This window comes from Pezoporus flaviventris, unplaced genomic scaffold (genome assembly GCF_033815535.1).
Source record: "Pezoporus flaviventris isolate CSIRO_AGI_PZ_B2104156 unplaced genomic scaffold, CSIRO_AGI_Pfla_v1 ptg000001l, whole genome shotgun sequence".
Classification (NCBI taxonomy): Eukaryota; Metazoa; Chordata; class Aves; order Psittaciformes; family Psittacidae; genus Pezoporus; species Pezoporus flaviventris.
In genome coordinates, this window is record NW_026892549.1 from 13582022 (window position 1) to 13609438 (window position 27417).

Here is a 27417-nt window from a genome sequence, read left to right on the forward strand (position 1 = left end):
AAAGGATAGAGTTAGGAACAGATATTTGGCTGGAGTAAATGAATTTGACTTTGAATACATTTTGCTAACTTAAATGGTGTTAACTTGATTTATGTGAGATGAGGACTTAACCCTTAAGCACTGCACTTGCTTTACTTCATTGCCAAGAGATCAAAATGACTGTTGGGAAGCTTCTTAACATTTCTGATTTATTACAGATCTCTGTCCACATTTTGTATGGATTTCTTTGGCTCAAGAATTATACATTTATTTGCTGCTGCAAAAACAGTTCTTAATGTTTTATTGAGTTCTATGCATTATATAATACTGCGTTTCAGATTAGCAGTTTCTTATGCTTTATTTTTTAATTATTTTACTGTTTTAGAATGTTTACTATCCTTCCCAGCTTTCTGTTCACATCTGTAGATCTTTCTATTACAATGAGGAACTTGGCAATTTTTGGTAAATACAGTAAGTAGTTTATTAATATTAGATTCATGCTTAGTTTGATTGTAATATTGGAAAAGTACCCCTTTAGAACTGAAAATAGTTCCTCCCCTTGAACTGAAACCAGGTGAAAAATTTAAGACTAACCCAAATGAAATTTGTATTATCTAGTTCTTACTGGGCCTGTTCCTTAGGTGCTGCAGTTTGGGTGCCACAGTCCTGTATAAATAGGGTCTCTGCCTCCTGTGGTGTTCAGGTCTCTCTGTTGAAGTGTGATTCTTCGCATGAACTACAGTCTGGCTTGTAAAGCATGGCAAAGAACAAGCAGTGGAGTATTGTGGTTATGGTTCCAAACAGAAAATTTTTTTCCTGTAAAAGTAAATCTTATTTTTTCCAAGGTTTGTTTTGTTTTTTTTTTTTTTAATGAAAACTGGGTTTCTCCCTGAAAGAGGATTAATTTTTATGAAAAGAATGAATATGGTTTTAACCAATGAGAAAGCAAGACTGCTAGGAAAGGTTTTGACCAACCTGGGACCAGCCTTCTCATTATAGAAATATGGGATGGAAATTGGATATAAGAGATTAGAGCTTTCTCTACAAGCCAAGGAAACAGTAGGGAAAACAATATTCATTTATGTCAGGAAGGTTTTAGGGACACCACAGGCTCTGCATGCGTTACTTAGCAGCCTGGTAACACACCAAATCCTGTGGTGGTTCCTAACATCTGCCACACCAGGGTTAGACCTCTTTCTTTCAATAGCAGATGAAAAGTCTTCAGTGTTGTACAAAGCGCAGCATCAGCCAGAGTGCTTGTTTCCACACAAGTTTATGATGAAACTGTGTGTCCAGCCCACAGGAAAACCCAGTCAATTTTAGTATTGGTCTGAAAGAGACCTGAAAGATGAAGACCTCAGCTTTAACAAGCTTTGGTGGTTGCTGCCCACTCTTCTTGATGGAGCTATTCCATCTTGAGGGAGAACTGCATTTTAAGTACCTGTTCCCACGTCTGTTGATTATATTAAATACCTAATATATGGAACTGGAGACTTATTTTCTGGTCATGGGACTGCACGAGGTCAATTCCATTTATAAACTGCTAAGCCCTTGGTTTGGTATGCCAGGAACAAAAATATCTAAAGGAGAAACTATATTTGTAAGTCCTGAAAGATAAGGCCCCATCTTTGAAATCCAGTCAGAAGAACTTTTTAATAACTACAAAACACCCCTCACAAAAGCATATTTATTTTCCCCTAGTTCACTGCTATCAGATTGTCACTATTGTGTGTTATTGTCACATTTCCCCCCCACCATTGGTTGTGTCAATACTTTTATTGTTCATAAGTTTTTTGTCTTTGAATGAATAATAAGAGCACATTCTGATGTTCTTGATTGTTCTTTTGACCCAAGTATATTTACTTTGTGAAACTCCCAAGCTTTTCTCTCTAAGAATGTTTTTTATTGATTTATCCTTTAAAACTATGAAGATTTTTATGACAGTGAGGCTTGAAGCTCCTATCATTAATTTTAAAAGTTTAATTGAAATTAATCTTAATTAAAGTTATATTTTATAATTAAAATTAATTTTATAACAATATACATGCTTAACTCCAAGTATGGGGCTCAGCACAGCTACGGGTTGCTCAATGGACTAATAGCAATGCAGCTACAAACTTTGTTAGCTTCCACATAGTTATCATACCAATCAACACCAGAATAATTAAATTCATCCATTATCAAATTCTAGTCTTCTTTATCAGCTTTTCTCCCACCAGTAATTTTGTTGTCTTAATCTGGTTTCTTCCCTGAAATCTATGGCAATCTTGGAATTTCACCAGATAATCTTCCCTTTCTTTTTCATTAAGTTCCCTAACCCAAATTATTTAATGCCAAAATCTGAAGTCTTTAAAGAAGATTCCACCAAAGGGAAGTTTGATCAAACCATATTTTGCTTTACTAGAGACTACTAATTTTATCTTGTTGTGCCCTTGAATGAAAGCCTATACATGTAAGTATTTGAAATTGCTATTAATTTTGTTGATTCATTCTCTTATTAATTTTCTTTCCAACTATTTGGAATTAAACTTAGCTAGATAAGAATTAAACTTAGCTAGAGGTATTAAAGATAACAAGAAGGTGTTCTACAAGTACATAGCAAATAAAAAACAGACTAGGGAGAATGTAGGCCCCCTCAGGAAGCTCTCAGGAGAACTGGCTACACAGGATTTGGAGAAGGCTGAGGTTCTGACTGACTTCTTTGCCTCGGTCATCACTGGCAAAGGCTCTGACCAAACCACCCAAGTCTTGGAAGGCAGATGCAGGGACTGTGAGAATGAAGACCCTAGGCCCACTGTAGGAGAGGAACTGGTTCGAGACCATCTTAAAAATCTGAACGTGCACAAGTCCATGGGTCCTGATGAGATCCATCCACGGGTCCTGAAGGAGCTGGCAAATGAAGTTGCGAAGCCACTGGCCATCATATTTGAGAAATCATGGCAGTCAGGTGAAGTTCCCGACAACTGGAAAAAGGGAAATATAACCCCCATTTTCAAGAAGGGGAAAATGGATGACCCGGGGAATTACAGAGCAGTCAGTCTCACCTCTGGGCCTGGCAAAATCTTGGAGCAGATTCTCCTGGATGGCATGCTAAGGCACATGAAAATCAACAAGGTACTTGGTGACAGCCAGCATGGCTTCACTAAGGGGAAATCCTGTGTCGTGGTTTAAACCCAGTCAGGTAACTTTTTCACTCACTCCCAGTGAGTGGTGCCGAGCTGACAACAATCGAGGTCTGTGTCCCCCCCCCCCCCTCCCCACCGGGGCTCTCCGCTTCCCCGCTCCCGGAGGAACGGGGAGGAGGATCGAAAGAGTGCAACTCCTACGGGTTGAGACAAGAACAGTCCAGCAACCAATGTACACAAATCACCACCGCTACTATCAACTACAACAATGATAAGGGAAAATAACAAAGGAAGAGAATACGATACCACTGGCCAAGAAAACGAGTTCCACCCGGAAGCCCGTGTCCTTCCGGGTAACTCCCAGTTACCCCCCACCCCGGGCATGACGTGCTGTGGTATGGAATACCTCCAGGGCTAGCCCGGGTCAGGCGCGCCATCCCTGCTTCCTCACAGCTTCCCCTCCTCCCTGGCAGAGCATGAGCCTCACAAAGTCCTTGGTCAGGGTAAACATCACTTAGCAACAACCGAAAACATCGGCTTCACCAACACTGTTCTCAGGCTAGAAGTCAAAACACAGCACTGCACCAGCTAACACAAAGGAAAAACATGACTGCTACTGCTGAACCCAGGACATTATCCACCCCTTATTCCATACCATTCACGTCGCGCTCAGATCCCACATTTTCAATACACCATCGCTCTCCCACATATATACATCCATATACATACAGACCAAGAGGAAAAGATCATTTTCTTAGTGCATGGACCAATCCCTTTAATTCTGCTGAGTCCATTCGGCCCATGATGTTCAAAGTTCATTCTCTGTTGGGATGATGGCTGGAGGGAAGTCAGGGCCAGTCGCTGGTGACCTGGAGACATCTAGTTGATGGGCTATAATAGTATTACACAGCAGGCAACAGCATACAATTGAGTTCACTGGCTGTTTTCCCCTAAAATCAAATCCCCTTGAGGTATACATCGGACTTCCCCATCTTCCCGCATTACCCACCAAGTATATCCAGGTCCCTGAGCAAAAGCAATCCCACGAGTGGGTTTGACTTTACCTGAAGCAGGAATAATCCAGACTGTCTTCCCCAGCAAATTCTTCATATGCACCATGGGAACTTTGTCTCCCTCTACAATATGTAAAAGTTCTGACTGGGCTGGGCCGGCCCTGTTGGCAGATCCTCTGGTGTTGACCAACCAGGTGGCCTTTGGTAAGTGTGTATCCCAATGCTTGAAAGTTCCCCCACCCATTGCTCTCAGTGTAGTTTTTAACAGCCCATTGTACCGTTCGATTTTCCCAGAGGCTGGTGCATGGTAGGGGATGTGATATACCCACTCAATGCCATGCTCTTTGGCCCAAATATCTATAAGCTTATTCTGGAAATGAGTCCCATTGTCTGACTCAATTCTCTCTGGGGTGCCGTGTTGCCACAAAATCTGTTTCTCAAGGCCCAGGATAGTGTTCCGGGCAGTGGCATGGGGCACAGCGTATGTTTCCAGCCACCCGGTGGTTGCTTCCACCATGGTAAGCACATGGCGCTTGCCTTGGCGGGTTGGTGGCAGTGTGATATAGTCAATCTGCTAGGCCTCCCCATATTTATACTTCAACCATCGTCCTCCATACCAAAGAGGCTTTAACCGCTTGGCTTGTTTAATTGCAGCACATGTTTCACGCTCATGAATAACCTGGGCAATAGTGTCCATTGTTAAGTCCACCCCTCGATCACGGGCCCATCTATATGTTGCATCTCTGCCCTGATGGCCTGAAGTGTCATGGGCCCACCGGGCCAAAAATAATTCACCTTTATGTTGCCAATCTAAGTCCATCTGAGCCACTTCAATCTTAGCCGCTTTATCCACTTGTTGGTTGTTCTGGTGTTCCTCAGTGGCCCGACTCTTGGGTACATGGGCATCTACATGACGTACCTTCACCACCAGGTTCTGCACCCGGGCAGCAATATCTTTCCACAGTGCAGCAGCCCAGATGGGTTTACCTCTGCGTTGCCAGTTGCTCTGCTTCCATTGCTTCAACCACCCCCACAGGGCATTTGCCACCATCCATGAGTCAGTATAGAGATAAAGTACTGGCCACTTTTCTCGTTCAGCAATGTCCAGGGCCAGCTGGATGGCTTTCACCTCGGCAAACTGACTCGATTCACCCTCTCCTTCAGCAGTTTCTGCAACTTGTCGTCCAGGACTCCATACAGCTGCCTTCCATCTCCGATGCTTTCCCACAATACGGCAAGAGCCATCAGTAAACAAGGCATACTGCTTTTCACTTTCTGACAGTTTATTATATGGTGGGGCCTCTTCAGCACGCACCACCTCCTCCTTTGGTGACATTCCAAAATCTTTGCCCTCTGGCCAGTCCATGATGACTTCTAGAATGCCTGGACAACTGAGATTTCCTATTCGAGTTCGTTGTGTAATTAGTGCAGCCCATTTACTCCATGTAGCATCAGTTGCATGATGTGTAGAGGAGACCCTGCCTTTGAACATCCAGCCCAGCACGGGCAACCGGGGTGCCAAGAGGAGCTGTGCTTCAGTGCCAATCACTTCCGAAGCAGCTCGAACCCCTTCATAGGCTGCCAGTATCTCTCTCTCAGTTGGGGTTTAGCTGGCCTCAGATCCTTTATATCCCCGACTCCAAAAGCCGAGGGGTCGACCTTGAGTCTCCCCTGGAGCTTTCTGCCAGAGGCTCCAGGTAGGACCGTTCTCCCCAGCTGCAGTGTACAGCACATTTTTTACATCTGGCCCAGTCTGGACTGGTCCAAGGGCTACTGCATGAACTATCTCGCATTTAATTTGCTCAAAGGCTTGTTGCTGCTCAGGGCCCCATTTAAAATCATTCTTCTTCCGGGTCACATGATAGAGAAGGCTTACAATCGAACTGTAATTTGGGATGTGCATTCTCCAGAACCCCACTGCACCCAAGAAAGCTTGCGTTTCTTTCTTATTAGTTGGTGGAGACATTGCTGTTATCTTGTTGATCACATCTGTGGGGATCTGTCTACGTCCATCTTACCATTTTATTCCCAAAAATTGAATCTCCTGTGCAGGTCCCTTGACCTTACTCTGTTTTATGGCAAAACTGGCTTTCAGCAGGATTTGGATTATTTTCCTCCCTTTCTTAATGACTTCTTCCGCTGTATCGCCCCACACAATAATGTCATCAATGTATTGCAGGTGTTCTGGAGCTTGCCCCTGTTCCAGTGCAGTCTGGATCAGTCCATGGCAAATGGTAGGGCTGTGTTTCCACCCCTGGGGCAGTCGGTTCCAAGTGAACTGGACACCCCTCCAAGTAAAAGCAAACTGTGGCCTGCACTCTGCTGCCAAAGGAATTGAGAAAAATGCGCTGGCAATATCAATCTTGGCATACCACTTGGCTGCCTTTGACTCTAGTTCATACTGAAGTTCTAGCATGTCCGGTACGGCAGCACTCAATGGTGGTGTGACTTTATTCAGGCCACGATAGTCTACTGTTAGTCTCCATTCTCCATTAGACTTTCGCACTGGCCATATGGGGCTATTAAAGGGTGAGCGGGTCCTGCTGATCACCCCCTGACTCTCCAGTCTACGGATCAGCTGATGGATGGGAATCAGGGAGTCTCGGTTGGTGCGATATTGCCGCCGGTGCACTGTTGCGGTCGCAATTGGCACTTGTTGTTCTTCAACTTTCAGCAACCCCACAGCAGAGGGATCTTCTGAGAGACCAGGCAAGGTGGACAGCTGCTCAATTTCCTCAGTCTCCAAAGCAGCAATACCAAAAGCCCACCGGTACCCTTTTGGGTCTTTGAAGTACCCTCTCTTGAGGTAGTCTATGCCGAGGATGCATGGAGCCTCTGGACCAGTCACAATAGGGTGCTTTTGCCACTCCCTCCCAGTCAGGCTGATTTCAGCCTCCAGCACAGTCAACTCTTGGGATCCTCCTGTTACTCCAGAAATATAGATGGGTTCCACCCCTTGACAGCTTGATGGCATCAGGGTACACTGTGCACCGGTATCTACTAGAGCCTTATACTTCTGTGGGACTGATGTGCCAGGCCATCTGATCCACACAGTCCAGTAAATCCGATTGTCCCCTACCTCCACCTGGCTGGAGGCAGGGCCCCTCTAATTGTCGTCACAGCATTGGACACTTAAGTCGTGGTGAAAGGGATTATTCTTCGTTATCACAGGAGCTGGAGTAAAATCATCTCTTCCATTCCATCTGGGAAACTGCTCACCAGAGACTGAAGCCGTAGCTCTCATGGGACGATCAGTCTTGGCCCTTGGTCCCCTCTTCAGTTCACTCACCCGTTCCTCCAAAGCTGAAGTAGGTTTTCCATCCCACTTTGTCATGTCTTCTCCGTGGTCCCTCAGGTAAAACCATAGGGTACCCGGTGGCGTATACCTCCTGTATCTCCTCTCTTGAACAATAGGACGCCTTTTGTTAATAGCTGAGATGTGTATTGGTACACGTGAGGAGCTGGATAAATCAGATAGATCGTCCCTCAATTGTTCGAGGTCCTGGGACAGTTTTTTCACAGCTGAGATGATGGAAGGGGTGAGATTGTCTTCGAACTCTCGGAGTTTATGAACCATTTCATCCACTGTTAGTGGTACTATGTCATTCCAGGTTACTGTTGCCAATGAATGGGCATATGATGACGGTGCATTCCATGTAAGTTTTCGCCACATGGGTCGTGTACATTCAAGTTCATCTGGATCTATAGGTGTATCCCTGTTATTCGGCTTGATGTGATAGAGCATCTCTACGATGGCCGATTCCCTCAGAGACTGGATGCCTTTGTCTATAGTAGTCCACTTGGCCGAACGACTCGTAACATCGTCCTTGTACGGAAACCTTTCTTTCACAGCTGCCAAGAGCCGCCTCCAAAGGCTGAGGGGATTTTTCTCTCTTGCAATTGCTTTGTCAATTCCCCCTTCTCTAGCAAGTGATCCCAGCTGCTTGGCTTCTGTACCTTCTAGTTCGTGACCATCGGCCCCATTGTCCCAGCATCGGAGTAACCAGGTGATGATGTGCTCCCCTGGTTGACGGGTAAAATCTTTTCGCATATTCCGCAGCTCGGTTGAGGTCCGAGGTCGAGAAGTTACCTCTTCTTCTTCTTCTTCTTCGTCATGTGATGATGACTCCTGATCAGATTCTGGACCGGGTGGTGAATTCGTTGTTTCTTCATCTCGCTTTACCCTTTTTGCCTCCTTTTTGCTTGTTCTCTTGTGTACAGGGGCAACCGATATTGGTACGAATTGGTCCTCTGGTTTGGCTGCAGTGATTATCACTGTGGTTTGAGTAGCGACTGTACTTGTTGCTGGGGGTGGTGTAGCTGCTGTGCTTGGAGCTGGGGTAACCGTGCTGTCTGTTGCAGTTGAAGTTTGAGCAGCTGCTGTACTTGCCACTAGGGTAGCTGCTCTGTTCATTGAGGCCAAAGTTTGAGTAGCGACTGTACTTGTCGCTGGGGTTGGTGCAGCTGCTGGGCTTGGAGCTGGGGTAACCGCGCTGTCTGTTGCGGTTGAAGTTTGAGCAGCTGCTGTACTTGCTGCTGGGGTAGCTGCGCAGTTCATTGCAGCCAAAGTTTGAGTAGCGACTGTCGCTTTGCCCTCAGATCCGCCGACATTCTTTTCCTTTTGAAGGTGCTGGATAGTGTTGAACAAGGCCCTGTAAGCATAGGCCAAGCCCCAGCATGTTGCCATGATTTGTCCATCTCTGGTATGGCCAGAATGACCACACACCTCATTTAAGTGTTTTACTAATTCTTCTGGATTTTGCAGTTGTTCGGTAGTGAAATTCCAAAGTACTGGAGGGGCCCACTGACCTAGATACTTGCCCATACTATCCCACACACCCTGCCACTCATGGCTGTCCAGCCTCAGGGAAAATCTCTTGGTCCTCCCACATCGTCGTTTGACCCCAGACAAGACCCAAACCTGACTCTGCTTAACTCTTGAAATCAGTAGTGGGCAAAACACACTCTGTATGCGTGTTAGCATGGTGATTCCCATCACCATCAGCAAACAAGTCTCAACAGCATTAAAAGGCCATTCAAAAAATTCAAAACTCTCAAATGTAAATAGTCTGGGGGAACGACTGGGAGGGTAAAGAGATTTGGTGGCCTTCTATGATGGGGCTACAGAACTGATGGACAGGGGTAGAGCAGTTGATGTCATCTACCTGGACTTGTGTAAAGTGTTCGACACTCTCCCACATGACATCCTTGTCTCTAAACTGGAGGGACATCAATTTGATGGATGGACCACTCGGTGGATAAAGAACTGGCTGGATGGCCGCACACAAAGAGTTGTGGTCAAAGGCTCAATGTCTGTCTGGAGACCAGTAACGAGTGGCGTCCCTCAGGGATCGATGTTGGGACCGGTCTTGTTCAACATCTTTGTCGCTGACATGGACAGTGGGATTGAGTGCGCCCTCAGCAAGTTTGCTGATGACACCAAGCTGTGTGGTTCGGTTGATACTCTGGAGAGAAGGAATGCCATCCAGAGGGACCTTGACATGGTTGTGAGGTGGGCTGATGCCAACCTTATGAAGTTTAACCATGCCAAGTGCAAGGTCCTACACCTGGGTCGGAGCAATCCCAGGCACAGCTACAGGTTAGGCAGAAAAGAGGTTCAGAGCAGCCCTGTGGAGAAGGACTTAGGGGTGTTGGTTGATGAGAAAATGAACATGGGCCGGCTTCAGTGTGCACTTGCAGCCCAGAAAGCCAACCGTATCCTGGGCTGCATCAAAAGGAGCGTGACCAGTAGGTTGAAGGAGGTGAACCTGCCCCTCTACTCTGCTCTTGTGAGACCTCACGTGGAGTATTGTGTGCAGTTCTGGTGTCCTCAACATAGAAAGGACATGGAACTGTTGAAACAAGTCCAGAGAAGGGCCATGAGGATGATCAGGGGACTGGAGAACCTCCCATATGAAGACAGGCTGAGAAAGTTGGGGCTGTTCAGCCTGGAGAAGAGAAGGCTGCGTGGAGACTTCATAGCAGCCTTCCAGTATCTGAAGGGGGCCTATAGGGATGCTGGAGAGGGACTCTTCATTAGAGATTGTAGTGATAGGACAAGGGGTAACGGGTTAAAACTTAACCAGGGGAAGTTTAGATTGGATATAAGAAGGAAATTCTTTCCTGTTAGGGTGGTGAGGCACTGGAATGGCTTGCTGAAGCAAGTTGTGAATGCGCCATCCCTGGTAGTGTTCAAGACGAGGTTGGACGAGGCCTTGGGTGATATGATTTAGCGTAAGGTGTCCCTGCCCACGGCAGGGGGGTTGGAACTAGATGATCTTAAGGTCCTTTCGAACCCTAACTATTCTATGATTCTATGATTCTATTTCCATCCAATGTATCTAATAATTATTAGAAATGAGACAAGAACCAAATGCCTGCATCCATGCATCCTCTGAGATTCGTGGTTCATACACATCTTTAATTAATGTAAATATAAGCATGGAACTTTCCCAAACTAATACTAAATTCTTTGATGTAATGTTCTTGCATATTTTTCTGTTGTAGTTTTGGTCAGGAGTTGCTTCTTGAGAAAAGCCTTGCATAACATGAAGCTTCATGCTCTTCTTAAACCTGATACCAAATGACGAGCAAAAGAAAAAGGGAAAGATTCCTGCTCCCTTTTATCCTCCTGCAAATCACTCCAACTGCTTTCATCTGTTCATTACTCTATAAATGCACCACCTTCCAAAATAAACTCACTGTTGAGCTAAGGGAAAAAGTGGGATACAAAAATTTGGGGTTATGATGAATTGAAGTGATGATCTTAGAAACTCATAAGCATTAATTAATTAAACCTTACTAGAACCAGTGAGGTAGGTATTATGGCCCATACTTCAATCCTGGCTGCAGTATGCTGTTTTTGTATCTCAATATCATTTTGTTAATGTGTATTCTGATGAGTGGACTGAAATGGTGTCTGACTAGAAGAGATGAGTGTGCATATATTTAAGCTATGAATATTCTGCATGATGAGCCTTCATATGGAAACAACTTTTTTTTTCTTTTTTTAAATACAGCCTTGTTCCTGAATAAAACATGCATGATAAATGAATTTAGAGAGCATTGAAGGGCTACTGACGTTGCATAGGTATGTACAATATGTAACTCCTTCTGTTATCAAATTAAGATGAACAGAATTTTTCTTTGTTATTGAAAGTCTGAGTGTGCTTCAACAAATATGAAATGTTCTTTCTTTTGTAACATAATTTATCTAATTACTGTAAGGATTTAACCTACTATTTTAACTGCAATTATTAAAAATTTGAAGAGCACATGAATCTCTTATTAATACAGCATAAAAGTTATTCTGAGGTTTCATTGCAAGGAACATGTTTTGTTTTTAGTACTGAGGTAGAGCTTTGACTCTTAATGAGTGCTTTCCCCCCTTTTTTTCCTTCCTGCACTAAACAAGATGTTGTTTATTACTTGAAACATTATATGTAAGCCCCAAGAATATGTTACATGTGACTGGAGATTTGGCAGACTTTAAGAAATTGAAGTTTCCAGAAATTTTGCTATGTTTAAAAACCAGAGCCATGTTTTAAGGAAAGATTTCTACTTCCAAATATGTGGTTGCCTGAACCTTTTACATTTTGAAGTGAGATTCCTCTGCCAAATAACACACTGTACCTTAACTATAATAAAAAAGCAGAGACTCTGTGTTTATAAAAACATTGCAGGAGCAACTGTGATCATATTTCTTGAATTTATTCCATTTGTGTGCTCAAAAATACATTTTTATAGGAAGCTCTCTGTTGCACTGGTCACTTACAGGAGTAGAAGATGACATGTACAGGCAGAAGGCTGGCATAATGCAACAAACCAAACCGGTAAAGTACAGGAATTCAGAGCCAGACCAAAATATGAGGTCAAGGAAGTTGCTCTTATAATAATGGTGGTTATCTGTTTAATGTGTGATCTGGCACTGATACGATGTTGACCATAAGCAATTATGCATGTTTCTAAACTGGTGGTATATGAGTCCCCAGTAACTATATGCAAGATAGATGGGCTGTGAAAAATGGGCAATCAATCTATTCTTGTGGTTCTTTGTTCTTAGTGTCAATTAAAACTACAGATTAGTAATAGACAGAAATTCTGCTATTGTAAAACAATGCCTATATTCACTCTATCAGATGCCATAAACTTAAAATCCAATATTGAAACCAGTTTTATGAAGCAAGCTCGTGTCTGAGCTGATATACGCTGCATAATAGTCTTCTGAATAGATATGTGGTTAGACATGCTTTCCTAACTCTGGTTATTATTTGAAACAGCTCTCTTTACAATCAAGTTCTAACGTCGGTGTTGGTGAATGATGATCCTGTTCTGTATTTTGTCGTTCATGAGCCTGAAAGTGGGAAATGTCCTCAATGTATGGAGCTGCCAAGTGCTGACCTAGCAGAAGTTAAAAGCAGGAAGGTCTTTGTGATACCAAACAGCCTGAGCATGGATTAGGACTTGGGAGCTGCCATGCTGTGGCCCTAGCTCTGAAACCAATTTTTTATGACTTTGGTGAATTCACTGAACAGTGGCTTCACTTCTTATTAGCTTTTAGTCAACTTGGATCCCACTGTTAAAACAGTCCCAATGTCCTCCTCTATAAAAAGGGATTGCAATTCTTTTCCTGGGCTTAGGAGGATGTGGCTAGAGTAGAAGCTTTATGGTTGAGCTAACTGCAGTAGAAACTGTGCTAATGAGCAATGAAGACACCCAAGAAAGCCTCTTCTCCCCAAGAGCAAGCAGTTGCACACAACTTAGCTCCTTCAGTGTAAGTCCTGTGACCACCAGCTTGAATCTCTGTCTTTGCACAGAAGGAGCTGTGGCCACCAGCCCTCTCTCCCTACCACTGAGCTCTGTTGAGAAATAATCACTTAAAATGCAGCATGTGACTTCCTTAAAACAAGTCCCAGCTAAGGCTTAAGCAAATGGCTTCCTAAGGACTTCTCAAGGCACTTCACATAGCTTTGGCTGTTGCAAAGGTAATGGCTTGATGCTGAGTTTTTGACAAACTCAGCACTGATACCTGCAAGGCATTCCAGAGAGTGTCTTTGTTGCCTGAAATACTGAATTGAAAAAGAATTTAATGACCAGAGCACATCAGTTTATCATTGGTAATTTAGGAGCCGTATCAGTAACCTTGCAATAGTCCTGAAGTGGTTATGTGGCCATGGACTTTCATGTCACATCACATCACTGCAGCTTTGGTTGTCACTTCAAGACTTCCCAAATGTAACCTTTCATCCTTTTGCTTTTTAGAAGCATAAAAATAAGGGCTGCAAAAATCCACGATTGTGGTGGAGAACTAAATTAGGAAATATAACTGCTTACTGAAAAGCCACCCCCCTCTGAGAGAAATGTCAGTAACACAATGAACAGTATTATTCCATTCCTTTACAACCAGACTGGGGGGGGGGGGGGGGGTGTTAAAGTCTGTAAGAAAGAGCACCAGTATCCTATCAGTAAACCATGCTTCTGATGGACATTCAGTGCTCCGTTTTTGGGGTAACGCTTTCAGAGGAGTCCCTGTGCTCCTAGGCAGCCCCATGACTTGTTGCTCTGTGTGGGACGCAGCTGGAGGAGCTGTTTTCTTGCCTGCTGCTCCATTGCATAAGCAATATCATGGTAACTTTCCCCTTGTTACAGTCATGCAAGGCAATCGTTCAATCACCCGTAATAAATTGCAACTTCTGAAGTATCGTGAAATGGTCATGTGCAAAAAACGGCTTAGTCTGTCTAACACTCTCAAGTGCTGTGGGTTCCTTGCATTGAAAGAAACAACATATTCTCTGATAGGGCAGGGCTTTTTTCAACTTCTTCCATGATGTGTGTCTTATTTTAAGGGAAAATTGCCACATCCCTTCCCTTCACAGTCATGTGGACCCTCTACTACTTTCTGGTAATGAAATTTGTACTTTGCAAACATGATAGGGATTACCTCAATAGAAAAACACTGATAGCAAAATAATATTATTTTAACCTTATTTATTATGATTTTGCAGCTAAGGAAAATGTCCAGGACTACTGTTCTATTCATCTCTCTGCAGACTATCAGCAACAGCTTTGCAGGCAAAGCTGAGAACGAACAGTTATAATAAGTTGTAATAACTATTTGGACGCATTTTCAAGCAAAATGAGAAAACAGTGCAGGCTCTGTTGGCTGATGTCCTGTTATTGGGAAATGTTTCAGTTGTTTAAATAAGCATAGTTTAGGAAAAAAAAGTTAACTGCATTCCAGGTGACCTTGCAGTTCTTTCTTGGCATGTGGCATTCTGTGGGTAAATGAAGAGGTGAAAATATCTTTCTATACCAGGTTAATTCTAGTGAGCTAAATGGTCATAGAACAATTTGCTAATGTTGGGAACGTTTCATTTGGAAGGTGTCCTAGTGTCTTAGAATAATCTTCCTAGAAGATAAAGGGGTTTGCCTTGTGTGGTGGAATATTAAGGAAAATACTATAAACATTATAACTGAAGCCACCTCAGAATTCATCTCTCCGGGGAAGATATTGATCTTTATACAAAGCTGCAAAATATTTGTAAATTCACTGGTAGAGAAAGCACATTTCACTAAGCTGGAAAATTTTCTTTAGAATATGCTTTTTTCAGTTAAATTTTTGTTCAGAAAGAGTTAAAATATTTTCCTTTGATGATATGGAAATAAAACATCTTCACAAGACCAAAGTTTTACTTCAATTTTATAATTTTGGTTTTGTATTTATTTTAAATGATATATTAGATTAACCTTCTATATTATTTCCACATCATTCAAATGAGTGCTTTTGATGTTTCTCATTCAACATTTTTAAAAATATCTTTCCCATGAGAAATTTTGACTTTTTGTTCCTATTCATTATTGAAAACACTTTTTTCTTACCAGTCTTTTTCTAGTGTGTTATCTACATCTAGCATCTCTAACTCATTTTTGTGTGGAAGGTGGTGCCAGGGGCTCTAACCATGGCTGGGTACAAGGTGGTGGGTGCAGGCAGGAGCAGGAAGCAGTGGATGTGTGCAGAGGCAGCTCTGTAGGAAGTCTCACTGTATCTGCGGCATTTTCTCTATGAGCTCCAAGTCTTTCCTGTGTGCAAATAAGGTTATTATTTGCATCTTAAACCTTTTGGTCTTCTTTGGGGAGCATGATGTAGGCAATGGTTTAGGAACATCTACCTGCAAGCCTTTCCTGGGAGTCCTGGTACACAAATGACTGGGTTTCTGCTGGTCTGTGAATCTAATTCAACTCATCTTGTACACAGAAACCCAGAATTTGGGCGATGAAAGTGGGACCCATAAGATGGGGGCAGCAGGTTGTTAAACTCATTCAGCTCTCTCTAACAATTCCTCCAGTTTTATGTGAGCCAGTGGATAAGGTGTGTCATCTTTAAGAAATATGTCGGTTTCTTAAAAATAGCTGTAAGAAGTGAATTAATTTCTCATGAAAGAGCAAATAAATTTTCACCTCCAAATTCCCATGGACTTCAGGCACTCAAGCAATCTCTTGTGGGAAGTATCTTTTGCAGGAGTGGGAGATACAGAGCTCCAGGATAATGGATATAGTCTCTTGCTTCCTTTCTGTATGTCAGCAAGATCATTGGAGATGCCAAAAGGATTTGGTTGTCTAACCCTGTAGAGCCTCTTTAGCCATTTGGAGATCCTTCTGAGTTACTCTGGAGCTTGGCACATTCCCAGTTTTCTTCCTTGGTATCCTGCAGGCTTTCTCCCACTCCAGCAGCACATTTTCTGCAGGAGCCGTGCTATTCCTCCCCTGCAGCCTGTGTGGCAGAAGCTGTTTGTGAGCCTCTGTGGGAGTTACTGCTACATTCGTGGATATGTACAAGTTTTGAAGTAAAAATATGACTTAGAATAGCTCCGCCTTACTCCTATTCCCTAGAAACATGAATTCAACAAGGCTTACTTTGAGTGTCTGTGAGGCACTGAGGGTATGAAAGAGTATTTCAGAGCAAGCAAGCTCATATCATCAAACACAGCAAGCTAGTACAAAAATCTAAGTGATGTAGCATGGTGCTGATCTAAAGTGGTCTTGGATACAACAAAAGGTGAACCTTCTTTCAGAATTATAGCAAATATATATATTTTTTTAACCTGGGAAGACTTTTAGGACTGCTGTATTTATTCTCATCTTTCTTCCTAGTCCATTTTGGATGTGACTGAAACTGGCTGTTCTAGAGCTGGACTGAATGAGTGGGTTTTACTCCAGCCTCTGCCTGACCATGGGTTGGTTATAGGCACTTCAGAAAGCAAAAGCAGAGCTGCATGAATAACCTGCTACATGTCTAAGTTGTACTAACCACATGAATAAAATTTGGTTTCCAGTAGAATAGGCTGGTTTGCAACCCAGTTCATCCTGGAAGACACTGTGGGACTGCTCTAGGAAAAAAATGAATTTGCTTAAAAAATAATAGCTGTTCTACTCCTTCCCAGAGGGGAGGTGAAATCTGGAGGGGGAAAGATGAGGGGAGGCATACAGAAGGCAGCAGAAATGCATTATGAATTTATTTTTAAGTACTAATATATCCGAGTCATTTTAAACTATTTATTCTCTGGGATGCTTATGCATTCCGGCTGAACATGGGATAACAGACTATATAAGGATATATGATATTAGTGAAGAAGAAAATTACTGCTATAGTACTTTCTACTCTCAGTTCCTTCTCCACTAATGCCCTTACACCTTTCTTTTTCAGGATTTTTGTAGCATCCTAAACAGAAGGATATTGAAGGGAGCTGATTCTGCTTTGATCCTTGTGCTTGTTGTCAAAGCGCTTGGGATTGAAGAGACTGTTGGCTACAATTGACTGTGACAATTAGGAGATGATCAGAGCCCTAGAGTGGAGCACTTAAAGGGTAATTTACATGTCAGTTTGTCGAATAAAAAAAAGATATTCAGCTAAGATTCCCCCCCCCCCCCCCCCCCCCCCCCCGAGCCTTTTAAACTGCAATTTGTGCTATAGTAAGAAAAACCTGGCAGAGGAGTTAGGATAACCATTTCCATTTGAAAAGAGGCAATCATAAGGCCACTGCTGAGCCTATTGTCCACTAAAAATGCTGATTTGCAGTCAGGGAGTGAAAGAGTGGAGACATCACTAAATAGAACCTTGTGCAAGGTAACTCCCCCTTGGTGGCTTTCTAATGTTGGCTGAAGGTTTTATACACCTTAAATCCTGCATTTGCTATCATTATAACATTGTTACTGATCATGAATGTCCTTTATAACAACAAAAAAATGAAGATATTGAGGGGGAGGTGGGTGGAACAGAAGCCACCAGCCAGTTGATAGGCTCACGCCAGCTATCTATTGTACCACATCTTTCTTATTCTTGTGCCTTTTGTATGCCAACATAATTTTCTTGTCACACTTTGCACTTTGCCATTTAGGCACCTTCCGTAACAGTTTTCTCATAGGTTTTCCATACCTATTTACACTTCTTTTTAGACACACATCGAGTAGACTTTATTTTTTTATAATTATTTTTTCCACGTTTAACCTCCTGAGAAAGGAAAAGAGAGAAGGAGGTGACAGTAGCCATTCAGTTCAGAGTCTGTCTTTCTGTAGCTGTGGTGTGATTAGGCTGTAATAAAGAGTTTATACACACAGGCCTGAGAGAGGGCTGAAGTTAAGACAGCTGAGTATTAAATAACCTTGCTTATGATAAGTCCTTTTTTATATGATAGCTCTGATAAACCTAGAGTTGCTTTGACAGTAGGGTTATATGAACTTATAAAAATATCAAGAAACAACACCTCCCTCATTATTCTGCTTGGTGTGAGCTGTAGCATATGTGATATTCCTAACAGTTTAAAGAAGGGATATTAGTGGATGCATATGTGGTTCCAGTGTTTGTATATGCAAATAAGTGTATTTATTTTGAGGTTGCATCATAGGCTTTTCTTACAGAGATGGCACTGACTCCTGTTTCATCTCCCCAAGAGAAGAAATGGTCATGTATTCCAGTTTAGGAACCAGAATTAAAGGCTTTGCTTTGTCACAATTATGACCAAGTAGCATTTGCTGCCCAGACATGTACTGCCTAAAAACCCAGGGGCCACTTTTCTGGGGAAGTTTTGTGGCTTTCAGTAAGAGCCAGGCATATACACAACGTCTCTGATTCTCATCCCAGTGGCAGACCCTGGTCAAACACCACTGATTTGAGCAGATTTGGGATTTCTATTGGTGCCAGTAGGATAAGGATTAAGCCTTGTGTGTCCATAGGGTCACCAAAATGTCCTTTTCCTTAGTTATATGCCTTATGTTCTTAGGATTCTTGTATGTTGAACACCAGACAATAAAGTTTCTGTTTTTGAACTTGCACTACAAACAAGTTTTAACCCTGCTTTTGATTTATTTTTTTTTTAATACTTCAAAATACTTCTAAAACATGCAGCATTCTTCTTCATTGTAAGGTTTAATTCAAAGAAAATATTTTAAAACCTATGTTTTCTTCTTTAGGAGAATCATTATGTTGTAATTTTCTTTGGGATGTTATAAATGTGAGATGGCGGCTTTTGCCCTCCGTTGCTGTTGTACTAAACTTCTTTGAACATACCAATATTTGTATGTGTTTATCTCTGTATCCAATGTAAAGAACAAACAGGAATAAATAAAATCAGATATGAAGAGTAAACAGTACTACAGGGCGAGTCTGGAATGACTTTGGCTTCATATGTGTCTGCAGAATTGAGGCAGTGTAAATCTGTATTAAAAAAAATTAAAAAATCAGGCATAGCAGGAGGTCCTTGTCTCCCAGGTAATGGCTAAATGATGAGCAGATGAGTCATAGTCATATTGATTTAAGCATTTTTTTCCAGCCAGTCACAATGAACTCGATTTGTTTTCACTTTCCTCTCATAGGTTTGTATTTAAAGGACTCTCAGAGCACTAATTGTATAAAATTCTAGTAACTGCACATCCTCTTGCTGGAAAGATAATGAATGAATGAATGATTTGGGTTTCCTTGTAGTTCAGAATTAACTTTTTTTTTTTTTTTAAATAGGAAGGAAGATGAAACTTTTACTTAGTGACAATATATTTTGAAAAGTCTTGATTTTTGAAGAGGTGTAGGTTAAAAAGCGTCTTCCCTAAGACTTTTGGAATGTAAAGTTAATTAGAATTTAATTGAGATGTGCTTTTTTAATGAATTATCCAATCTACTGTTCCTGATACTAAATAGAATTTTAAATAAATGAATGTATGTATTGATCATAATGCCAGAAAGCATATTATAATGTCCCTAGAATTGCTTTTCTTGCTCAAAAATACATAAAGAACAAAAGTCTACATAGTCACAGTAAAAATACACTTCCTTATGGAACCCTGGGTTATACAGATTTAGATCTAATTTAGATTTTAAGCTCATGAGAATAAAACATATCAGTGTAACTACTTTTTATTTGTGAGAAATTATATTCAAGGTAAGGCATTGTACAACTTGACTTCTATTGGTTTGAAATAGTTAAAGATCATGACAAATTATGTGTAGTGAAATACTATGACCCCATTCACTACGTATCTTCTTCTTCAGTCTGAAATATATCCCTTTATTGCTTTCTGAATTAATAATATGATGTTGGACAACTACAGATGACTTCTTGTTAATTAGAATTTCAGACACACGCTATGATGCATCAGAACTTTCCCTATTTTCTGCTAATAGGACATACTGAGTGAATGACAAAGTGCTTTTCAAGAGCAGGAAGGGAAAATGGTCTCCTGATCTGAATAAGATGTTGCCTTGAGGAAAGGCACCTAACTTCTTAATGCCTGGCTTTCATCAAAATCTTTAAAAATTGTGGCACTTCCCGAAACTGGATGTTTGAGCAAGCGTTGAACTACAGACTCGTGATGTTAAAAACTCATCTGTTCTCTGTGGTGACAGAACATACTGAATATAGTTTATAGTTACATAAATTTGTAGTCTTTACTAATTGGTCTTTTTACTTGATCAGACCATAACTTCAAGGATAAAAAATAAATATAGTTCCATCATTGACTGTGGGGCAGCTGCAGCTCCACAAAATGTATACTTATCTGATAAATAACAAAGAAGGTAAGAACACCCTTTGAATGCACTTCTGATAGTAAAATGGCTTTAAAAGTCCATGCTACTTTGGGTGTTTCATCTTAAGCAAATTTGAAATTTAACCTCTGCATCTCCTGGGTTACACATAGTATTGAAAAGTCTTGCCCTAGGCCTAATATTGGTGGTATATTTCAGGTTTCATTGTACCCCAAATAATTTTAAAACTGAAACTGACAATTGACCCTTTGATGGTCTTGTCCCCTTTTTATTTCAAGCTGGGCCTTACTGTAGAGTTTGGATTAAAAGCATAGTCATAAAAAAGTCTACTCCAATGAAGTTTTCAAAAACCAGGGAAAACAAACCAAACGAAAGTCCATGTACAGATTGTTTTTCAAAATTCCCTCCCAAAAGGCAGAGCTAGGGCCAAATGGAGTTTGTTCTGTTGAGGCAGAAAGGAGTTCACTTTCTGCCAAATGGAGTTTGTTCTGTTGAGGCAGAAAGGAGTTCACTTTTGCTTACCGATCATGTAGTCCCAAGTTTTGCTTTCTGAAGGCAAACCCCAGCTGAAGCTGAGTCATGCACCTTGTATGGTTTTGCTTTGCTTGCTTATATGAGAGTGCCTTCACAGTAAATTCACTGAGATGTCTCTAACATCAAATAGGCTCCTAATCTGGAAGGCCTGTGCCATGGTCATGCACATTTTAGCCCAGTAGAGTCCTTGCAGGCCCTGCGCAGTGAAGGACAGACCTGTCTACTAAATTTATTACAATTCAGTAAGCGAAGCTGATAAAACCAGATCATTCCTATGCCTGTTGAGGGTCTGCCTGGCATATCAATGTAGTTCAACTGCTGTTAGCACTGGCAGGAGTGGTCCATTTGGGTGGAGCTATTGATTTGTGCAGTGATGGCAACAACAAAGTCAGGCTTAAGGAGGAAGAACATTTGGATTTGCTTTCAGAATTCTGAGGCTCCAATAAAAATGGTGTAAGAAATGCTGGGCAAAATAGAGATCTGCACATACATATTAATTCATTATTTATACCATTTTGGTTTTAACAGCAGTGTTGATGACATGAATATTAAACTGCAGTGTTAAAGAGGCTCTTAAGTGGACATACAATAGCAAGACAAAACATTTAATTCTGGTGAAGTGGTAAGGCATCTGAGTTGTGCTCAGTACCACCAAGATACTCAATCAAGAGATCTTAATATCTCCTCAGCCCAGAGTGTGAGGTTTTGCTTCTTTCACATACATATGGTCTGTTCTCTCTAGTGTACAAGGTACCAGACAGGAGGTGAAGAAGAAACCTTCTCATCCAAAGAGGGATGAGATGACAGCTGCAGTATCACCCTAAGCATGAAGGTGTCTGGTTCAAAAGCTGCATGAGAGAATGTGGTAGTGTTATTCTGCATATTATTCTGTGTAATCAAAACCTGTATGTTGACTTATTATGATTGAGGTAACATTGTTATCACCACCTCAAGCCTCACTCCATGATGTTAATGCTGGCTCTGTGACTGGAAGAGCAACCTGTTTTATCTTCCATTCAGTGTCTCACTTGGGTGACACCTGGGGCACTACACTGATTTCTGTCAGTTGGAAATCATGATAATTTTATAACAACTAGACTGTCTGTTCCTATCCAATTTAAAGAAAAAATGGTAAATGAAAAGGTTTCCGAAGCACAACTGTATTTATTGTTGGCTATCATAAGGAAATGAGACTTTGCATTCTTATCTGATAAATACATGGAAATGCCTTACTGTGTACTACAAAGGAAAAGTCACAGAAACAATTCAGTATTCCAGTTTGCTTTCCTAAACACTCTAAGATTTTATGAGCCTAGTGATATTTCATATTAACAATGTTTTATAACCGACATGGAACTGTTGGAACAAGTCCAGAGAAGGGCCGTGAGGATAATAGGGGACTGGAGCACTTCCTATATGAAGATAGGCTGAGAAGGCTGGGGCTGTTCAGCCTGGAGAAGAGAAGGCTGCGTGGAGACCTCATAGCAGCCTTCCAGTATCTGAAGGGGGCCTGTAAGGATGCTGGGAAGACACTCTTCATTAGGGAATGCAGTGATAGGACAAGGGGGAACAGTTTCAAACTTAAACGGGCAAGGCTATATTGGATATAAGAAAAGTTCTTTACTGTAAGAGTGGTGAGGCACTGGAACGGGTTGTCCAGGGAAGTTTTGAATGCTTCATCCCTGGCAGTGTTCAAGGCCAGGTTGGACAGAGCCTTGGGTGGCATGGTTTAGTGTGAGGTGTCCCTGTCTGTCGCAGTGGGGGTGGAACTTGATGATCTTAAGGTTCTTTCCAACCCTAACTATTCTATGATTGTATGATTATGGAACATACACACCTGGATGCTTAACATGTTCTTATTTTTTTATGTTGTATGTACAAACACTGGACAAAATAACACTTCAGATAGTTGAAGCTAACTATGGAGAAACCACAACTCAGCATACCTCCCACTGAGCTTAAACTGTCAACAACCTGTAGCGTAAGGAAGCATCACTCACTGGTGTTAACTTTGCCTTTATGCTAGATTATTAGCTGAAGGAGGAAATGTCCAGAAGAGAAGAGTTTGAAGAACAGGGCTGAAGAAATGTAATAGCTATGCTGTACCTGTGATCACAGATTGTTTTTCAAAGTAAGATAAGGTGTAGCTGCAAAAGGTGTAGAGCTGCTTTCCCCGCTCATCTGCCAGTAAAGCAGGTGATTTCTGAGGATCTGTTTTCCCCAGGCTGGTGCAGGAGGTCTGCATGAGAGAGGCACTTACTGACAGAGATGGTCCTGTAACGCACTAATAATGCCTATAATAAATTTGGCCTTAATCCTGACTACAGAGAAATAATTTCCCTTGACCAGCAAGGCTTTGTTGTATATATAATTAACAGATTAGAGCATGCACTTGGAAATAAAGTAGAAGAGAGACTTGAAAAAAAAAAAGGAAATTGTACTTACTGAGCCATAGTCTCTAGTTATGCATGTGGTTGTAACTCCATTCAAGAAAGCAGCATTGCTCTGCATGGAGCAGAGACCTGCACCTGAGTTTCAAGTTCTTCGGCTTCATTTCAGGGCATCAGATGGGACACAGTGGTGCAAAGTGGCCCCAATGTAAATGGGAATTGGATCTTTCTCTGGCAATATGCAAAGAGAAAATTGTTAAAAGTTAACTGTTTGAGCATCTTATCTTACTAAACACACACACAAATACCTTATGAATTCTGAGCTTGACCTCATTGGCCCCAATGTAAATGGGAATTGGATCTTTCTCTGGCAATATGCAAAGAGAAAATTGTTAAAAGTTAACTGTTTGAGCATTTTATCTTACTAAACACACACACAAATACCTTATGAATTCTGTAGCTTGACCTTATTTAGATAATTCCACTTTTATTTGATCCACAATGCCAACCAGGCTCTAGAGCAACCAAGAAAAAACATTGCCTTCTTGCTGGACACGTCTCAGAAACAGGGCCAAGAGACTCTCAGATTCAGGTACTGTCAGTAAAAATCCAGGTGCCGAGCCTCTGTGTGGCCCTCACTCAGACAGATGCTGACCCCATGTACAGCTGTGGAAGCTGGGTGCTAACTCCACAGTGTTGTAAAACCCAAGTGTGTGAAAAGAGAACTGAAGTCTCAAGTTTGCAGTGCTTTAAATAAGTCTGAGGCTAATGAGAAAATTAGCTTTGACATTCTGAATTCATACTGAAAAGTGTAAGGGAAAATGGGATGATTATTATTAATAATCAGTAGCAGAAGTCAAATGTCTGAAGGACTATTTGAACTATAACGATATCCTCTTAAAAGTTTGAAATGAACTCTTCATAAAAGTTTGAAACTTGGATATTAGTTCATGTGCATTTCTTTAATGTCTGATTAGCAGAAAGTGTAGACCAGATGTTTTTCCCCTTTCTTTATAGATAGCTAACTTTTGTTTTTTTCTTTAAAATGTAAAATATGCATCATAGTTTGGAAAATATTCACAAAAGATTACTTCATACTTTGAATTGGAGTTGCCTTCCAGAGGGATACACTATAGTCTGGTCAGATGCAATTGCCTACAACTACTATTACCTTTTTTAAAAAAGTTTTGCCATCTTGATGAACTTTCATTAACAGCTCAGCATAGCTTGAGATACATTATTTATAAGATAGGAGTTTCTTCTTCAAGGATATACAGAACCAGATACCGAAATAATGTCAAAACTGCAATTTTTCCATTGGAGATGATGAAAGTGCATTTGATTGCATTTATTCCCTATTCCATCCCAGTGCCATTCCAACTATAATTTTAATTCTTCTGTAAAGAAAATATTTTGACAACATAGAAAGACATTAATGATGCTCAAAACTTGCTTTTTCTCCTTTTTCTCCTTTTCCTCTCCCACTGTTGTTTTTCAAATCACTGTCTTCTTTTTTACTTTTTTACTTCCCCCCCCCCCCCCCCCCCCCAATATTTGTTAAAAAGGCCCTTTCTCAAGTTAGCAAAATAAGCCCATCAGCAGGCAAACAGTGTAACCCCCTCCCAGGTGGGAATAGATACTCACTTGTATTCTCTTCCTTCACCACCATTTTGTTACAGCCCTGAAAAGCAGCAAATGGTGGTTATTGTTTCTTTGCAGGGTATGGTTTTGTACTGGATCCATGTGCAAAGTGTAAACATGTCATCAGTCCTCATTTGCTATATCCAAAAACATTCCCCATGTCCATATTTGATTTTCAAGTGCATCTGTGCACTGATTGAAACCCTCCCAACATGCTGCTACGCAAATGCAAACCCACACATTGCTGATTTTGAATCAAATGCTCTTATGCTTCCACACTTCCATTTCAAAGTTTGCCTCAGAGTTACAGTATGTGCCCTTTTAACACATTTTTTCCCCTCTGACAAAGAGATGCCTGTGTTCATCGCAGGAGCCTGGTTCAGTCTCTTCCATTTTGTTCTTATTTATTCCTTGGAGCCTGCTTTTATTTTCACAGCTTATTTATCCTTTGTTTACAGCCCACATGTGCTTTTAAGCAACAAAACCAATATTTAAACAAAGGAAGTAAAGTGCTGAGTTATAATATAGGAATTTGCTATAGATAGAAAGTTGTATTACAAAGAGCAATGAATTTTACTATTAATGTAGTACTTCAAAAAGGAGAGAGAGAAAGCTCATTGAGTTGCAAATTTTTCAGAAAAGATGAATCTATTATAAAGTATGATGGAACATTTTCTTTTTAACACTCATCAAACTCCTAGTCCAAAAAAACCAAAAAAAAAAGAAGAAAAAAGAAAAAAGAAAAAAACCCCACAAACCAAAATATGAGTGCAAACTTGTAATTTTAAAACAAATTGTGTTGCACCTAATTATTTTTTCCAACCCTTCCAACGTACAAGAGTTACCTTAACTGCAAAGCTGTTGTACCCTTTGCCTGTCATTTTTAATCAGGTTGTTTTAGGTAATTTTTGTTATGCCCCTCATTACTGAATTGTTTATCAATAGGTGCACCAAGTGTCACTAGCTTTTCTCATCAAGCCAGGTCTGACAAAGAGCTGCAGTGCATGGGAAAGAGGCAGCTAGGTGAAACTAATGCCATAGATGTTTGATTCATTAGGAGCTTATTGTTAACGGGGATGTCTGATTGTAAAGGCTCAGTCAAGCAAAAGAGTGCAGAGTAATCAGTCGGATTTATAGTTTGCAGGGCTCAAAAAAAAAAAAAAAAATCAACATAAACCTTTGGATATAGCAGAAACAGAAAAATCCCCTTTGGGCAGCCCTAACCTGAGACCAGCCAAATAAGGTCATGCTACATGAAGGTTGCCTGTTAGGTGATGGAAGATATAGGAGGATTACAGCCATATGGCATGGCCTATCATACCTTCTGACTTAAGATAACAAAGCCAAGCTTTGTGCTTAGCTGTTTTTGACTGACATCATCAATTTTATTTTATGTTGGTCACCTCCGGTAACAGGAAAAAATGGCCTAGGGTTGATAACACATGCCTGTTTTTTTTAGTATTAAGATGCCTTACAGCCAGTTTTGTGTTGTAAAAAATTTCAAAGAATTAGTAGCTTGTTCTTCTATCAACCATCCTCCAGCAACTGTCAGCTCCCCCCCTCCCTTGTTTTCGGTTTGTACCTTGTAAATGAGAGACAGCCTTATTCAGAACCAGATGTAAGGCTCCTAGAGAATGAGCGTAAGCTGTTGTACTTTAAGCCTAATGGGAAGTTTTATATGCAAGGGCCTTGAACTGATTAGTATAATTCCCTCTTTAATACAGCTGTCCTTCCAGATTAAGGTAAACCAAATGTTGCAATCAGAGATTAGTGTACCTTGCCAGTTATTAACATCCCCGGTTGCTCGGCGAGCACGTCAGACACTAATGCTGTGTATTTGCCACTTCCATGCTGTAACTTGAACTTCTGCACCTGTCAAAGCATTCCAGGGAAGAGAGGGGTATTATTGGGAAGCAAAAGTTTTATACCTGTTACACCTGTTTGGTTTTGTCACTGCCTGAGATTTTCTTTTTTTCTTGCCAAGATTGCCAGGTGGTTTAATCCACTCCTCTGTTGGTTTTATGAAGAAAGACTTTGTCTGTTAAATTGCATTTGTTGCTCTCATCTGCTTTCCCTTATTGAGTACGTGCTACTCACCTAAACTCCTTTTTTTTATTTATTTTTTCAAAGTTTTTTTTTTTGCCTCCCCCTGCTTTTGCAAGGACTCCCCAGCTGCTCTTTGTGTGCTGAGGATGCATCTTCGGGCAAGGAGAAGCAGCACCCTCTCCTGCTGTGCTCGCATCAGCGAGCGGTGCCTCTTGCCCAAGGTGGGTCACGCAGTTGTCTTCTTGCATTTGGCAGGATATCCTGTCCACCAGCAATGCAGATGTCAAGGGGGACAATGTCCACGTTATTGAGGGAAGATCTTTGCCTCCCCCCTACCTGATCAGACTTTCTAAATAAATGTACACAGTAAACAGACTTAAAAAGCTTAGTGGCATTGAGAATCTTGTGTGGCATGCAGGAAATTGATAAAGTTAGGCCATGCAAAATAAATGCCCCTCAAATGCATTTAATTACTTTAGAATACCATTAATTTACCTGTAAACATGGGAATCTTGGAGAAAGAGAGATACACACCATACAGAGGAAGATGCTGCTAACTGAGGTCCATTTCGTTTACACCGACAGTTATTTAAGCACACAGTTTTAAAATTAGCAACAGACAGGGAGCATTTGCCTTTTCTAGATGAAAAATACCC

At 41.3% G+C, this 27417-nt stretch overlaps 1 long non-coding RNA gene across 2 annotated transcripts; it reads left to right on the forward strand.

Annotated features, from left to right (window-relative positions):
• The first annotated feature begins 830 nt into the window (after positions 1–830).
• LOC133264877 (uncharacterized) lies at positions 831–18538 on the forward strand. 2 transcript variants are annotated; one of them, XR_009741794.1, is made up of 4 exons: positions 831–1430; positions 2289–2431; positions 11137–11207; positions 16821–18538. It is a non-coding gene; the product is annotated as an uncharacterized LOC133264877 (long non-coding RNA). The 2 variants fall into 2 exon arrangements; XR_009741792.1 differs by having other exon boundaries at positions 831–2431; positions 16821–18537.
• Positions 18539–27417: the final 8879 nt, after the last annotated feature.